Source organism: Pelodiscus sinensis, chromosome 32, assembly GCF_052426305.1.
Source record: "Pelodiscus sinensis isolate ZL-2025 chromosome 32, ASM5242630v1, whole genome shotgun sequence".
Lineage (NCBI taxonomy): Eukaryota > Metazoa > Chordata > Testudines > Trionychidae > Pelodiscus > Pelodiscus sinensis.
The window spans coordinates 3558929-3575862 of NC_143083.1; positions in this window are offsets into that span (position 1 = coordinate 3558929).

Below are 16934 nucleotides of genomic sequence, written 5' to 3' on the forward strand. Positions count from 1 at the left end.
CCCCGCTTCATTAGCAATTGCGATACGTCTAATTTGCATCCCTTTTCCGAAAAAGGGATGCAATCTAGATGTAGCCCCTGGGTCTAAGCCACTGAGATCCTGGAAGTGAGACCTTGAACTGGATTTCTAGCCTGCGGGCAGCCTGCTGTCACCACTAGTTAACACAGCCTTCCAGAACTAGGGTCCTGTCCACATGTTATCGGCTCTATAGTGATGCAGGTAGGCTACGACTACACTAGCACCCTTTTCCAGAAATGCTTAAAAGGGAACAGTTTTCCATTATAAGTATTTCCGGAAAAAGCGCGTCTACATTGGCAGGATGCTTTTCTGGAAAAGCACTTTTTCCGGAAAAGCGTCCGTGGCCAATGTAGACGCACTTTTCTGCAAAAAAGCCCCGATCATCATTTTCGCGATCGGGGCTTTTTTGCGAAAAAGACTGCTGTGCTGTCTACACTGGCCCTTTTCCGGAACAATTTTTCCAGAAAAGGACTTTTGCCCGAACGGGAGCAGCATAGTTTTTCTGGAAAAACACTGACAATTTTACAGGAGATCGTCATTGCTTTTCTGGAAAAGCAAGCGGCCAGTGTAGACAGCTGGCAAGTTATTCCGGAAAAGCGGCTGCTTTCCCGGAATAAGTGGCCCAGTGTAGACACAGCCGTAGTGTTAGACTGGTGCAGTTATACCAGTATCTTTCCCTTCCCCCGCCACAACCCACCTATAGACACTCTTATTCTGATCTGAGTTTAATTGAGAATGACCGTAGAGGGCATATGATGGAGTGGACCAGGCCCTGAGGCCTCCTGTCAGAGGCCCTAGGGTCCTGCCACACCCTGCCCCAGAAAGATAATAGAGGGGTCCTCCAAGCAGGCTAGAGTGGCTGGAGGAGACGCGGCCATGCAGGGGCCAAGAAGGCTCCATAAAAGGAGCTGGAGGACCAGAGTCAGTCAGTTCCTCTGGAGACCTCAAGATGTGCATTTCCATTCATGCCTTAGATTACACCAAAACCCCTTTCTATGGCGGCAAAGCCTGGGAACAGCACCCACGGGTCCCAACACCTGCTGTAACCATAGGACAATACTGCTCCCAGGGATTGGCCGACATCACAGGAGACCCGACTCCTCACTCCTCTCCTCTAACCCTTTACGTTGGGGGCCTGCTCCAGGGTTCGGACTTCAGCAGCTAACACGTTAACCCAGAGCCGCCCTGCCCTACCTGCAGCCCTCTGCCTCGGTGACACACATCCCTCAGAAAAAGGAAGGCAGGAAGGGGGCTAACCACGCTCTCCTTGCAATGTGAAGTGGCTCAGCGGGGAAGTTCGCCCTCACAATTACAGCCCCCCCTTCCCGCAGGCTCACATAAAGGACCCCTGCAGACACCGGCCCTGTTGTTGACAGGCCCTGCAAGGCAGAGGCAGACGTGGGACCCGGGAGCCCTTTCAGCCTCTATTTTCTGCTTGCAAACTGCTTAATTTCCGGCCCAAACGATATTTGTGTTTGTTGTTGTTGTTTGGATGGGAGGCCGGCACTTTTTTGGGCATGCTACAGTCCCTGGGCTATTCATCTGTTGCCACGGCAACGTGCACCATCAATGGCCATCCAAGATTGCGGCTGATTACAGACAACATGTAAAAGGTGGAAGATGCTGAGCACCTTGAAAAGCTCATCTTCCCAAACGACTTGAATTAGCCTCATTACTCCTCCCTGGCCAGCTTGCTTCCTGCTCCGCATAAGACACAGAAACAGCCTCTGGGGGAGGGGAGGACAGTGAATCATTTTGCCAGTCAAGAGTGACCTGGCAAACTTCTGAGCCCAGAAGAAGGCACCCCTGTGTGCGCGCACACACACACACACACACACACACACACACACACACACAGAATCATAGAACACTAGAACTGGAAGGGACCTCAAGAAATCATTACATCCAGTCCCCTGCCCTCACCTCACAGTAGGACCATGCATGGTGTAGAGCAGCCCTGACAGGCGTCTGTCTAACTTGTTTTTAAATATCTCCAGTGCTGGAGATTCCACAACCCCCCTAGGCAACTTATTCCAGTGTTTAACCCCCCTGACAGGTAGGAATTTTTTCCTCATGTCCAATCTAAATCTCCCTTGCTGCAGTTTAAGCCCATTGCTTCTTGTCCTGTCCTCAGAGGTCAGGGAGAACAATTTGTCTTCCTCTTCCTTATCACACCCTTTTAGGTACTTTAAAACAGCTCTCACGTCCCCTCTCAGCCTTCCCTTTTCAAACTAAACAAACCCAATTGTTTCAGTCTTCCCTCATCCCTCGTGACCTTCTCCAATTTTTCCACAACTTTCCTGAAATGTGGCACCCAGAAGTAAGCACAGTACTCCAGCTGAGGCCTAATCAGCGCGGAGTGGAACAATGACTTCTCGGGTCTTGCTCACAACACTCCTGTTCATGTATCCCAGGATCACGTTTGCTTTTTTTGCAACAGCATCACACTGTTGACTCATATTCAGCTTGTGGTCCACTATGACCCCTAGATCCCTTTCTGCAGGATTCCTTCCTAGACAGTCACTGCCCATTCTGTACGTGTGAATACTGGTCAGTGCACCAAAACCCCTCCCTCCTCGGCTATCTGACTTCCATAGAAGTGAGGCTGAATGCTTTTGCAGAGTTGGGCACAAGGAAATAGTCCTGAGCTGCTAAGAATGACACCACTTTCCTCCCAGGCAGTGTGTCAGTGTCTCCCATTGTGCTTATAGAGAGGGGCTGTGATGGGGCATCTGCCCTGCACTGGCCCTTTAAGGGTTAAAACCCAGCCCTTGGAGAGGGCAGCAGTGGTGGAGGGTGGAGCCAGCAGCTGTGGCAGGAATTAGCCAATTGGGGACCAGCTGAGGGCAGTATAAATAAAGGCTCATGGAGGGGAAGAGATTCACAGATTTATTCTTGCTCCAGCTGTGGAGTAGGAGGGCTCTGACTGTCAGGGAAGCTGGGGGTGAGGCAAGCTCAGCTCAGCTCAGCTCCGCTCCCAGGCTGCAGGGCCTGAAGCAAGATCTCAGGGTACTAGGGCTGCAGGAAAACAGCCAGGGCAGGGGAAGGCAGCAGGCCCGCACCCCCTTGCCTATGCTGAGTAGCCATTTCAGTTGGTGCTTTGCCCCGGAGGCAGGGGCTAGCTGACAGCAGGCGGAGGGTCACTGAGGCAAGGTGGGTAGGAAGGGTTGGGATGCGATGCTTATAAGAAGCACAGGGGATCTTTGTAGGGGAAAAGGCAAGATGCCACTTATTAGGAATACAATATCAAAGAAGTAGATTTTGTGAACTCCAGCCCCATGGGGGGCAGCAGCAGCACCAGCATGAGCTCCCCAATGCTGGGGGGAAGGCCCTGAGTTTGAGGGGCTGGATTCAGGACTTCCAGGACCTCTATGGTGGCATTCTCAGAAGTGCTTCCAGTTCCACGCGCAGGGCCAGGTAGGCAGGCGGAGCTTCAGTCTCAATGTGTGGATGAGACGATGGTGTAGGGAAGAGGGGTTTAGATTTATTAGCAACTGGGGACACTTCTGGGAGAGGGGGAGCCTATACAGGAAGGATGGGCTCCACCTAAACCAGGGTGGAACCAGACTGCTGGCACTCTACATTAAAAAGGCCGTAGAGCAGCTTTTAAACTAAGAGATGGGGGAAAGCCGATTGGTGCGGAGATGCACGTAAATCGGAGGGAGACTTCTCTTAGAGGAGAATCCATTGATAGAGATTCTCTAAGCTGCAGTCAGAAAGAGAGAAGGGGAGAGGACAAACCATGGGCCAGAGCAGACAAACAACCGCATACAAAGGAATCCAATGCATCAGGGAAGGGCAGACAAATAAGCAGTGGCAAATTTTTAAAGTGCTTGTACACAAATGCTAGGAGTCTGACTAATAAGATGGGTGAACTAGAGTACCTCGTATTCAATGAGGAGATTGACATAATAGGCATCACTGAAACCTGGTGGAATGAAGAAAATCTGTGGGGGACAATCATACCGGGATATAGAATATATAGAAAGGATAGAGCAGGCCGACTGGGTGGTGGAGTGGCACTGTATGTGAAAGATAATGTAGAATCAAATGAAATAAAAATATTAAGTGAATCAACATGTTCAATAGAATCGCTATGGATAGTGATTCCATGCTCCAATAATAAGAAATTAGCAGTAGGGATATATTACCGACCACCTGACCAGGACAGCGATACTGACATAGAAATGCTAAGGGAGATTAGAGAGGCTACCAAAATAAAGAACTCTGTAATAATGGGGGATTTTAATTATCCCCATATTGACTGGATACATGTCACCTCAGGAAGAGAAGCAGAGAGAAAATTTCTCAATGGCTTAAATGACTGCTTCTTGGAGCAGTTGGTGCAGGAACCCACAAGGGGAGAGGCAATTCTCGATTTAGTCCTGAGTGGAGTGCAGGATCAGGTCCAGGAAATAACCGTTACAGGACCGCTTGGGAATAGTGACCATAATATAATAACATTCAACATTCTTGTGGTGGGAAGAACACCTTTAGCAGTCCAGCACCCTGGCATTTAATTTCAAAAAGGGGAATTACGCAAAAATGAGGAGGTTTGTTAAACAGAAATTAAAAGGCACAGTGACTAGAGCCAAATCCCCTGAAAGCTGCATGGAAACTTTTTAAAGACACCATAATAGAGGCCCAACTTAAATATATACCCCAAATTAAAAAACATAGCAAGAGACCTAAAGAAGTGTCACCGTGGCTTAACCACCATATAAAAGAAGCAGTGAGGGACAAAAAGGTATCTTTTAAGAAGTGGAAGTCCAATCCTAGTGAGATAAATAGAAAAGAACATAAACACTGTCAAATCAAGTGTAAAAACGTAATAAGAAAAGCAAAAAAAGATTTTGAGGAACAGCTAGCCAAAAACTCAAAAAGAAATAACAAAATGTTTTTTAAGTACATTAGAAGCAGGAAGCCTGTTAAAAAACCTGTGGGTCCCCTAGATGATCAAGCTATAAAAGGAGCAATCAAGGACGATAAAGCCATTGCAGAAAAACTAAATGATTTCTTTGCTTCAGTCTTCATGGCTGAGGACGTTGGGGAGATTCCCAAATCTGCACCATCCTTTGTGGGTGATGAATCTGAGGAACTGTCCCGGATTGAAGTGTCATTAGAGGAGGTTTTGGAACAAATAGAAAAACTTAATGTTAACAAATCTCAGGGACCGGATGGCATTCATCCAAGGGTTCTAAAAGAACTCAAATGGGACATTGCTGAGCTATTATCTGTGGTTTGTAATCTATCCTTTAAATCGTTTTCCATACCTAATGACTGGAAGGTAGCCAACGTGACACCAAAGGGCTCTAGAGGCGATCCTGGCAATTACAGACCAATAAGTCTAACTTCAGTACCGGGCAAATTAGTCGAAACAATAGTAAAGAATAAAATTGTGAAGCATGTAGAAGAACATAATTTGTTGGACAAAAGTCAACATGGTTTCTGTAAAGGGAAATCCTGTCTTACTAATCTGTTAGAGTTCTTTGAAGGGGTTAACAAACATGCGGATAAGGGGGATCCAGTAGATATAGTATACTTGGATTTTCAGAAAGCCTTTGACAAGGTCCCTCACCAAAGGCTCTTGTGTAAATTACATGGCCATGGGATAAGAGGGAAGGTCCTTTCTTGGATTTAGAACTGGTTAAAAGACAAGAAACAAAGGGTAGGAATAAATGGTAAATTTTCAGAATGGAGAGGGGTAACTAGTGGTGTCCCCCAAGGGTCAGTTCTGGGACCAATCCTTTTCAACTTATTCATAAATGATCTGGAGAAAGGGGTAAGCAGTGAGGTAGTAAAGTTTGCAGATGATACCAAACTGTTTGGGATAGTCAAGACAGAAGCAGACTGTGAGGGACTCCAAGAAGATCTCACCAAACTGAGTGATTGGGCAACAAAATGGCAAATGAAATTTAATGTGGATAAGTGTAAAGTAATGCACATCGGGAAAAATAACCCCAACTATACGTACAGTATGATGGGGGCTAATTTGGCTACGACAAATCAGGAAAGAGATCTTGGAGTTATCGTGGACAGTTCTCTGAAAACTTCCACGCAGTGTGCAGCGGCGGTCAAAAAGGCAAATAGGATGCTAGGAATTGTTAGGAAAGGGATAGAAAATAAGACCCAGAATATCTTACTGCCCCTGTATAAAACTATGGTACGCCCACATCTTGAATACTGTGTACAGATGTGGTCTCCTCACCTCAAAAAAGATATTTTGGCCTTGGAAAGGGTTCAGAAAAGGGCAACTAAAATGATTAGGGGTTTGGAACGGGTCCCATATGAGGAGAGGTTAAAGCGACTGGGACTTTTAAGTTTAGAAAAGAGGAGACGGGGGAGGGGGGGATATGATAGAGGTCTATAAAATCATGAGTGGTGTGGAGAGGGCCAATAAAGAAAAGTTATTTATTAGTTCCCTAAATAGAAGAACTAGAGGACATCAAATGAAATTAATGGGTAGCAGGTTTAAAACTAATAAAATAAAGTTCTTCTTCACACAGCGTGTAGTCAACCTGTGGAACTCCTTGCCAGAGGAGGCTGTGAAGGCTAGGACTATAATAGAGTTTAAAGAGAAGCTAGATAATTTCATGGAGGTTAGGTCCATAAAAGGCTATTAGCCAGGGGATAAAATGGTGTCCTTGGCCTCTGTTTGTCAGAAGCTGGAGAGAGATGGCAGGAGACAAATCGCTTAATCACTGTCTTCAGTACACCCTCTCTGGGGCACCTGGTGCTGGCCACTGTCGGCAGACAGGATACTGGGCTAGAAGGACTTTTGGTGTGACCCAGTACGGCCGTTCTTATGTTATGTTCATGCTCTTGCTCAAACCACTTAACTACAAACTCTCCCAGGGCCAACAGTCCTGACTCCTCCCAGGACTCCCACTCTAACCCCTAGACCCAACTGCCCTCCCAGAGCCAGGAGCTGAAGCTATGAATCCTTTCTTCCAGCCCCATGTTTTATAAACTCACCCTCCTGTTTAACTTGCCGGCTGGCTCAGCTCACACGGCTGTTCCTCGAGGTCTCCATCCTGTCGGTGCCTGGCGTGGATGTTGTCACATTAAAAAGAAGCTGGTTCATTCTGCCCACAGCAAGTTGCCGAACCAGCCCTTACACACCCTTGGGGACTGTGCAGAGCTAAAGGGGGCTGGAAGAGGGAGCTCTACTCATTGCCCCACTCATGCTATAAACAAGGGAACCTTCTTTGGGTCGGGGGCCGCTGACTCACAGGAAAATCAGTCAGGGGCCGCATTCAAGTGAGAAGTGCAAAAAAACCCCCCCACCCCTGACTGACCTGGCCCCCAAATGAGAAGGAGAAAGAATCTCCCCACAGTCCCCTCACACACCAGAGACTAGGGGGCTCACGCTAGTAGATTTTGTGTGCTCCAGCCCTGCAGGAGAGGGTGGAGAGGACAAGCTGGAGCTCTCCGTGGGCTCCCCAATGCTGGGGGGAGGGGACCCTGAGCCCCAGGGGCTGGATTCAGGCAAGCCAGGGGCCACATCTGGCCCCTGGACCTTTGGTTCCCCCCCCCCGGCTATAAACCCTTCTATGGGAGATGGGGTAAGCCAGCCATACAGCTAGACTAAGACTGTGTCTACACTGGAAAGTTTGGTGACAAAAGGTGCTGTCGACATGCAAAAGTTCCCAATAGTGAAAACCCGTCAAACCTGTTTTTCTGCCTCCCATTGTCGACATTTCATGGCCACTGTTACTAGCAGCCTGTGGACAGACAGAGCAAAGTATTGTGGGTAAGCATCCCACAGTGCAGTGTGGCGTGAAGGCAGAGCTGATCCCTGCACTTCTTGGGATTCCCTTGTAGCTCTGGGAGGTGTCCGTGCTGAGGAATGTAGAAAAAGCACAGCAGCCTCTCCAGCCTGCAGCATTGGAACAGGAGCACTCCAATCATTTGGGTTTCATTTGTTCCCCAAGCAGAGCAGCTCACTCATCTGTCAGATACTTCCTGGAGCTTTGAAAGGGGCGGGGCGCATGCCTGCAGGGCGGCAGAGATCACAGAACACTGAGCACAGCCATCAGAGCAGGCCCTGGGAGACACTGGAGAAAGCCTGTTCTGTCCACAAAGCAAACAGCAGAGTCCACACTGACTCTTTGTCGACAGTAAAGGGAGGAGAAAAGACAAAAGTTTCTCACAGGGTTGGAAGTTTTTTGTTGCTAAAACTCGGTGTTTTTCACGACAAAAGTCACATTGCAGTGTAAACACTCTCACGGTTTTCTCACCAAAAGGCAGGTTGTGGTGACAAAACATGCCAGTTTAGACAAGACATAAGGGGCCACTGCCATCTCCTTCACTTTCCACCTCATCTTGTAGCCAATGAATGGCATTTAGAAATAGCTGCCATGCTCCCTCCCAGAACTAATTGTCAGTCATGAAAAGATGGCCGCTTAGGTGTCTATCTATATGCCAGAAAACACTCTAGGCCGAGAAGCCTGCACCAATGCGCCTGCGCGGTCAGGAGCAGGTTTCTCAGCCCGGCTCTGCCCCTCTGCCCCGGCGTCCCTTCCCCTCCACCGAGCAGAGCTTTGGAGCCCAGCTGTCAACCCACATCTGTCACCCAGCGCTGCGGCCTCCTTGTTTCCCCCGGATGAGCTGATCGCTTCTGACGCCCGCTGGCTCACGGAGAGGCTCCCTTCTCGTTTGCCTGACGTGGTTCAGCAAAGCAGCAGGGGTGCTAGGGCTCCACCAGCCAGCGGGGCCTAATGCGACTTGACAGGTTTTTGGGGGGGCAGCTGGCTGGCACGTGGCGCTGGGGCAAAGAGCCGGGGAGCTGGGCTCCCTGGCATCTCTTAGCAACGGCAGCCATCATAGGCTCAGTTTGGAGAACTCCTGTCTGCTCTAGAGGATCCCGGAGCCAGGACTCACACACAGCTGCTGGCGGGGGTTACAACAGGCATGCAATGTGTTACCCAGCAATAGAGGCTGGGGATTTTAACCAAGGAGGCTTGGGCAATTTCTGAGCCCTGCTCCATGTGCCATAGGCTCTGCAGAAGTGGAAGAGCCAGACACAGCTCGCTCGCTCTACCCAAGGCTGAGAAAGGTAGTGGGTGAAGTGATGGTCTAGGACTCAGTGGTTTTGCTATAAGATTTTGAGCAAGTCACTTGGCCTTTTGTGTGCCTCAGTTTCCCCAGCTGGAAAATAGAACTAGCCATATCTTGCCCACCTTTGTGAAGAGCATGGCGCTCTATGGGTAAAAAGCACCAGCCACCTATAGAGCGGTTTGTACAGCCCCTAGCACAGTGGAGTCATGGGCCCCGACTGGAATACACAATAACAATGCACAGGGATTCATGCAATCAATAATTCACACCAGCCATCTAGGTTCTTACTGGGCCCTCCTCGCTGTACGCTCCATGGCTCATTGATGGATTGGATCTCGGAAGCCTCCCTGGGGAGGTAGGGCAATGCTCTCCCTATGGTACAACTGAGCATCAGACTCGCAGGGTAGAGAGGAAGGATGGCTCAGTGGTTAGACCACTAGCCCTGGACTTGGGAAACCCTGGTCCAATTCCATACCCTACCAGAAACTCCCTGTGGCACGTCTCTTAGGCCCTCAGTTCCCCATCTATACAATGGGGATTAATAGCCACGCCTCCTGGGCTCTGATGCTGCGGTGATGGGCATCAGACACGTCCTGCAAATATATAAAGTAGATTGAGTGGTTTACTCAAAGGTGGGAATTAAATCAAGGTCTTCGGAGTGCCAGGCAATGCTCTACCCCTGCTCCTATTCAGACGACCCTGAAATCCTCACTCCGGGAAGAGGCCGTCCCATGAGCTCTTTCCTTCCATGCTGTTAGTCCAGCGAGTCCATCGATGATACCGCTGAACCCTGGGCAGACCAATTGCAGGAGCCCCGCCATGGGCAAACCGGGTGCTAACAAAACTGGTGTCGGCTCTGCTGAAGTGCCAGGGCCAGGCAGTTTTACTGGGCTGCCTTGAATTGTTCATGGCATTGCTGAAGCTCGCAGGAACAGTGCACGGAATAGGCTGAGTGGCTCATGAATTATTTCACTTACGATTTTTTGCCCAGGCTGCCTTTGGCACGTGCGGATTGTAGTGGGGAGGGGGAAGGCCAGATTGGGCAGTTCTCAGATTGGCCCAGCACAACAGTCCTACCTCTACTCACTAGGGACTGGCTTCCGGCATGAAGGCCCCGCAGTGAAACTAAGAGACATCTTTGAGGTTTCCCTTCCCGACAGACCAGGACAGGAAAGGCATCTGCTAAGCCCGTGGACTGTGGCCTGAGCATCTGCCGATGGTCCAGGAGAACCAAACGCTTCTCCTTTCCAGCTTGCGGGTTCCCCGTGAGATGCAGTTTCCATACAGTTGCCCTGGGGATGTTACATGCTCATGAATGAGAGGAGAGATGGTTGGAATGACCCCCGCTTGGATAGGGCCCAGGGAGCCCGGATCCCTCTCCTTCAGCTGATTGGACAGTGTGAACAGGCGCCCCTTCAGCTGTCAAGCTTGGGAGGCTGGAGCCTGTGTGATGGGCCTCAACTGAGAGTGTCATTTGGGCACCGACCGTGATCTCGTTTGCCGCTGGAGCCTCATCGGTGGGGCTAAAAGATTGTAAACATGTTGCAGCAGGAACTAGGATGTACTATGTGTTTGTACAGCACCCAGCACAGTTGGACACTACCTGGTGGCTGCCTTTAGGCATCGCCACAATGCAAATGTCAATAATAACAATTAATAACAATAATGTCAGTATAGGGCTAATGACACACAGCCAAGGCTGTTCTGATTCCATCCACTAGAGGGCAGTGGCAACACGAACACACTACTCAGCTCTTGTGATGTTACTAAGAATGCCACAGAGCCCCAGAATGATGCCAGTATAAGTCCCTGTTGATGCAGCATCCTCTGCCTGGCTTATTCTCCTCTAAGCCGGCTCACTCTTGCGTGTCATCCTCAGGAGGGTCATGCTGATATTTACAAAGACCGAGCAGCACTCGCAATTAGTGTGAATCCCCTTTCCTTCCTGCCCAGGGCACTGTCCTGCCTATAGGACGGTTCCATTCTGCAGCAGAAATCATTACGTCCTCCCAGCAGAGCAGGGGGAGAGCATGCCTGGCTTGGGTTAACCTCTTTGCTGCTGTCTATTTCAGGGTAGCTGGGTAAGGTAAGGACGGGTGGATCCCCAAAAGATTTCGCTCAGACCCAATTATGCATTTTCCCGGAGGTCTGGACTGTTCAGGGGTGAGATGCACCCCGGCCTCTGTGCTGAGACATGCGTTGTGTGCATGCACAGTCGCAATGTGAGCGAGTAGTTTACACGATTAATGGATCAGAATGGGCTTATTGGTTAATCCTAAAAACTACACGCATCCTCCTCCCCCACTGCCTCTGTATCAGAGGCAGCCATTGGATGGGGATGGGGGAGCTGGCTTTTAAGCTGTCTCTCCAGGTGTATCAGCACCCACCTGCCCACCTGTGTGTAAACGTGTAACCACTAAAAATGTCAGTGGTTACACGTTCACCAAAAAAACCCATGTTTGCTAACATCCCTAACACGCACGCGCACACACACACACAAATACACACCCCTGTCTAGTTGCTCATTGTGTATAGGGCCAGCTCCTGAGATCCACACAAACATACACACCCCTGTTTAGCTGTGTGTGTATAGGACCAGCTCCTGAGATCCTAAGGCTACCACTACCATCAGAGGAGGCCAAGCTTGGCACCATTAGCACACGCTCCCACTGGCTGAATTAACAGAGCCTTCTTCGTCAGTTCAGGTTGAACACTCTCTTATCTGGCAACACCCCTGGTCCGGCAGGATGGGAGTTCACCGGATGTTCACTTATCACGAGTGTGTCAAAGTTTCCCACAGTCCCCCAAAGTCTGTTTGCAGCCCCCAGTCCTGGCTCTCAGTGTTCTGTGCTGTTATTTAGCTCTGATTTGCCCCTAACTGTCTTCTAAGAGCTCAGCAAGCAGGGGAAGTGTGGCTCATGCTGCTAGACAGTATTGATCCGGTGGTCCGGCAAATTCTCTGGTCAGGTCCCGAGGGTGTCAGATTAGAAAGGTTCCACCTGTAGCAGGTTATTACAGCTCCTGGGTCAGCCACGCGGCGGTGACACAATCACACTCGTGATACTAACGTATTGCACGTAACCAGGGGAACTCCCACAGGGCTGGACCCGGTGGTATTAAGTTTACATGTAGTTCTGAGGCAGGCCATTGACTTTAACTGGCATGTGATTTGACCAGGAGCCCAGGCATTATTGCTAGTCTCTGTATTTTAGCACCACTTAAAAGGCTCTGCCCAGATGGGGACCCACTGTGCTCGGCACTGAACAACCCCAGAATAAGAGACAGTCCCAGACCCAAATTTCTCCTAAGCGAAACACACTGAAGGTGGAAGGGGAGAGGTGTGAAGAGATTTGCCCAAAGCTGTCCAGCAGCAGAGCCAGGAATAGGGCGCTGACTTCAGGGTGGGCATGAACCTTCCCCCCTGCGCCCACCCACATACTACAACACGGTGACATTTCAGATTCCAATTGCTGAAATCATGAAATTTACCATTTTTTAAATCCTATGACTGTGAAATTGACCAAAACGGACTGTGAATTTGGTAGGGCCCTACCAATGGGAAAACCCTTCTTGGTGGGTGTCTGTAGTGTCTACACTGACACTGCAGCCATTGTCATGTTGCCCAGTGTCTCAAGTGTAGACAAGCCTGCAGTCTATGAGGCAGGTTTTCGAATCCTTCAATCATTTTTACGGCTCTTCTCTGAGCCCTCTCCAATGAATCATAGACTCATAGAACCGTAGAGCTGGAAGAGACCTCAGAAGGTCATCAAGTCCAGCCCCCTGCTCTAGGCAGGACCAATCCCAACTCAATCAACCCAGCCAGGGCTTTGTCAAGCCGAGACTTAAAAATCTCTAGGGATGGAGACTCCACTACTTCCCTAGGGAACCCATTCCAGTGCTTCACCACCCTCCTAGGGAAATAGTTTTTCCTAATATCCAACCTGGACCTCTCCTGCCATAACTTGAGACCATTGCTCCTTGTTCTGCCATCTGTCACTACTGAGAACAGCCTCTCTCCATCCTCTTTGGAACCTCCCTTCAGGAAGTTGAAGGCTGCTATCAAATCCCCCCTCACTCTTCTCTTCTGCAGAGTAAACAAACCCAACTCCCTCAGTCCCTCCTTGTAGGTCATATGCTCCAGCTCCCTCATCATTTTGGATCCAACTTTCTTTCACATTCAGTGGCAAAAAGGAGGAGAAACCAGCAAGAAACACCAATGATCGGAGAATTTAAATACTGAGAACATTTTTTAGTTTTGGCAAATATGAACAAACAAGACATTAAGCAACCCCCGCCCTCCCCCCCACACTTTTTGTGAAAATAATTGATTAAAAAAAAAGGTTTTTTTTTTGCCAAAATAAGTTTTGAACTAAGAATTCTGACCAACCTTATGAACAAATGCACTGAGGGGAACAAGTGTCTAAGTCAGAGAATTTGAATGTTTAGCTTCCAACAGCAAGGTTAACTTGGACAAGTTACATTCTGTCTACAGGTCAATCAAACACAGGATGCACCATGTCCTAAGTGGCAGTGTTCATGTGTGCTGTGAAAGAACTGCTATATTTCACCCCAGAATTTGCTGCATTTCACAGGGGCATAAAGTCAGCGAAAATCTGAAGACCCCTTTAGGATGAAAGGCAACAGTATTATTAGTATTGCCCTTGGCTAAGTCTACACTGGCCCCATAAAACGGAAGAGGCATGCAAAGCAGCTAAGTCAGAATAGGGAAATCCGCGGGGGATTTAAATATCCCCCGCGGATTTAAATAAACATGTCCGCCGCTTTTTTCCCGGCTTGGGGAAAAGCGGAAAAAAGCATCTAGACTGGCGCGATCCTACTTTCAGGTAGGAATAAGAGATCCTCCGGAAAAGGGCTTTATTCCGGAGGATCGCGCCAGTCTAGACGCTTTTTTCCGGCTTTTCCCCAAGCCGGAAAAAAAGCGGCGGACATGTTTATTTAAATCCGTGGGGGATATTTAAATCCCCCGCGGATTTCCCTATTCTGACTTTCCTGCTTTGCATGCCTCTTCCGTTTTATGGGACCAGTGTAGACGTAGCCCTTATGTTTAGACTAGGGATGTTAAGTAACGAGTAATTTACTAGTCGAGTAGTTGATGGAGTTTCTATCAACTACTTGACCAGCTGATAGGCACTTCCGCATTCCTCCTTTGAAATGTACAAGAACCCCCGCATTTGCTTACTGGATAGTCGACTAGTCTACTAGTCCTTAACGTGCTTAGTTTAGACCATAAACCAAACTACTTTGAGCCTGCACAGCTGCAACAGGGCTAAGATAACATCACAGAATCATAGATCCTAGGTCTGGAAAGAGACCTCAGGAGTCACCGAGTCCAGCCCCCTGCCCAAAGCAGGACCAACCCCAACTCCATCATCCCAGCCAGGGCTGTGTCAAGCCAAGACTTAAAAACCTCTAGGGATGGAGATTCCACCCCCTCCCTAGGGAACCCAGCCCAGTGCTTCCCCACCCTTCTAGAGAAATAGCTTTTCTCAAAATGCAGCCTAGACCTCCCCCATTGCAACTTGAGCCCATTGCTCCTTGTTCTGCCATCTGCCACCACTGAGAACAGCCTCTCTCCAGCCTCTTTGGAACCTCCCTTCAGGTAGCTGGAGGCTGCTCTCAAATCCCCCCTCACTCTTCTCTTCCTTAGACTAAACAAGTCCAGATCCCTCAGCCTCTCCTCATAAGTCACGTGCCCCAGCCCCCTCACCATATTTGTTTCATTCTCCTAATGGGAAATAACTCAGCAGATGCTAAAAAACCTCTCACGTCAAAAGGGGTTACAGCAGTAAAAATGCCAGGCAAAAATCCCTTCCGTAGAGCGACCTGGTCCTGGCTGACATGGTGGGGACCAGGATGCAGGTGAGGTCAGGCCCAGATGTTACCTAGAGAAGGACTGATGCCCCCTCCCCTCCCGGCTTCTTTCCCTTTCAAATCCATCGGGAGCCATTTCCCCAGAGACACCCTGTTCTCTCTGAAGCGAGGTTGTTACCTGAGCACACGCCAGACCCCTTGGGCCGAGGGAAGGGAGGGCAGAGGAGGGAGAGGCTTTTGCGTTATTTAACACACCATGAGAATCTAGAAGAGGGTTTCACAGCCACACCAGCCCTGGGCAGAAGCGGGTTGGCAGAGAAGATAACCTTTCCCTTCCCCCCCCGCCCTCCCGAACTGACAGCCGTCCAACGCAGCCCACGCCAGCCGCGGTCTCGGGACGCCTCAGGCAACCGCAGTGCAAAACAAGCTCCCGATGGGATTTTTCTTTTTAAAGCTACACAACGATTTCTTTCCTGGAGCTGCCGATTTTCTGCCAGCTCTGGGCTTTTGCAGGTTCAAGATAAAACCAAGGAGAGACAGAAGCTCCTGTTTCTAGTCAGCCAAACCCTTCCCTGTGTGCGCCAGGGCTCGGCTGAATCAGCACCTAGATACGCTCCCAGAGTTCCTGGGAGCCCCTGAGTTCAGCTGCCCCAACCCTACTTCTGAACAGGATTGCTTCCCCGGCTCCCCAGTCCTGCCTTGTGACCCTCTCTCGCCTGGCTCTGCACCTTGTGTCGATGGCACCCGATGGCTGCCTGGATTTGCTGCCAGGCGCAGGGCTGATCCTGGGATTACAAAATGCTGCCGATGAAGCCAGAAACCCCAGGGGCATCCAGAATCCAAACCCAGGGGGGCAAAAAAGACACGGGGAGAATGGAACCAAACCCAGCTCCTCATCGAAAGAGGCTGAAGCAGAGTCCTCGGAGGCCCTGAAAATCACAGCCGGATACTGCAGGACCCAGGCCCGAGTCTAGTCCCCACATTTTGCAGCTGCCCAGTTACACAGTGCAGGGCCGGATAAGTCTTGAGGAGACTCGGGGCTATTAGATTTTGTGGGCCCCCCTAGGCTCCAGGGTGGGGCCAAAATGAGGGGTTTGCAGTGCCAGAGGGGGCTGCAGGCTGGGGCAGAGGGTTGGGGTGCGAGAGGAGGGGAGGGGTTGCGGACGAGGGGTTTAGGACAGGAGGCTGAGGTGGGTGTGGGGTGTGGGTTACCATTAGGGTGCAGAAGGGGGCTCATGACTGGGGCAGGGGATTGGGGGATGGAACAATTATCCGGGGCAGCTCCCCATTGGTGGCACCGTCCCAGGGAGGGACTCTGTGCACTTGCCTGCAGGCACCGCCCCTCACAGCTCCCATTGGCCAGGACTGGTGGCCAATGGGAGCTGCAGGGGAGGAGCCTGCAGTAAGGGAAGTGTACAGCTGGAGCTTCCAGCCCCTGCAGCTCTAGCCCAGTGCGGATGGAGGGAGGAAAGGAGCCTCGTCCAGCAGCCCCCAGCCAGGCTGGGCAGGAGCGCAGGGCTAAGGCGCTGCAGCCTAGGGCCCCAGGATAAAGATCAGAAAACCTGCCTGCTCATGACACACTTTTAGCTTAGCAAAGAGAGGCTGAAGGAGTGACGTGAGCACAGACTGTCAGTAGCTCCACGCGGGGATATAGAACAACAGGTAGGGGGGCTGTCAGGATTGTGGGCCCCTGGCAAGGTGGGGAGGGCTGGCTCTGCGCTCCTGGAAGGGGCGGGGCCTTGGGTGGAAGGGGCGGAGTTGAAGGTAGCCAGTTGTGAGCACCTCCCGGAGTGCTCCTCTCCCTCCACCACCGCCGCCAGCCCTCAGAGTTGCCTGGAGTGCGCCACACAGCCCTCCGGCGGCGATTTAAAGGGCCGGAGGCTCTCGCCACCCCCCACTGCTGTGGTAGCAGCAGCCGTAGCAGTGGCTGGGAGCCCCGGGGTTTTTTGGATCCCCGCTGGAGTGCTGCCCCCTTGGGCTGCCCGTTGGCCAGTCTGATAACGAGATTTGATGTGGCAGAGAAA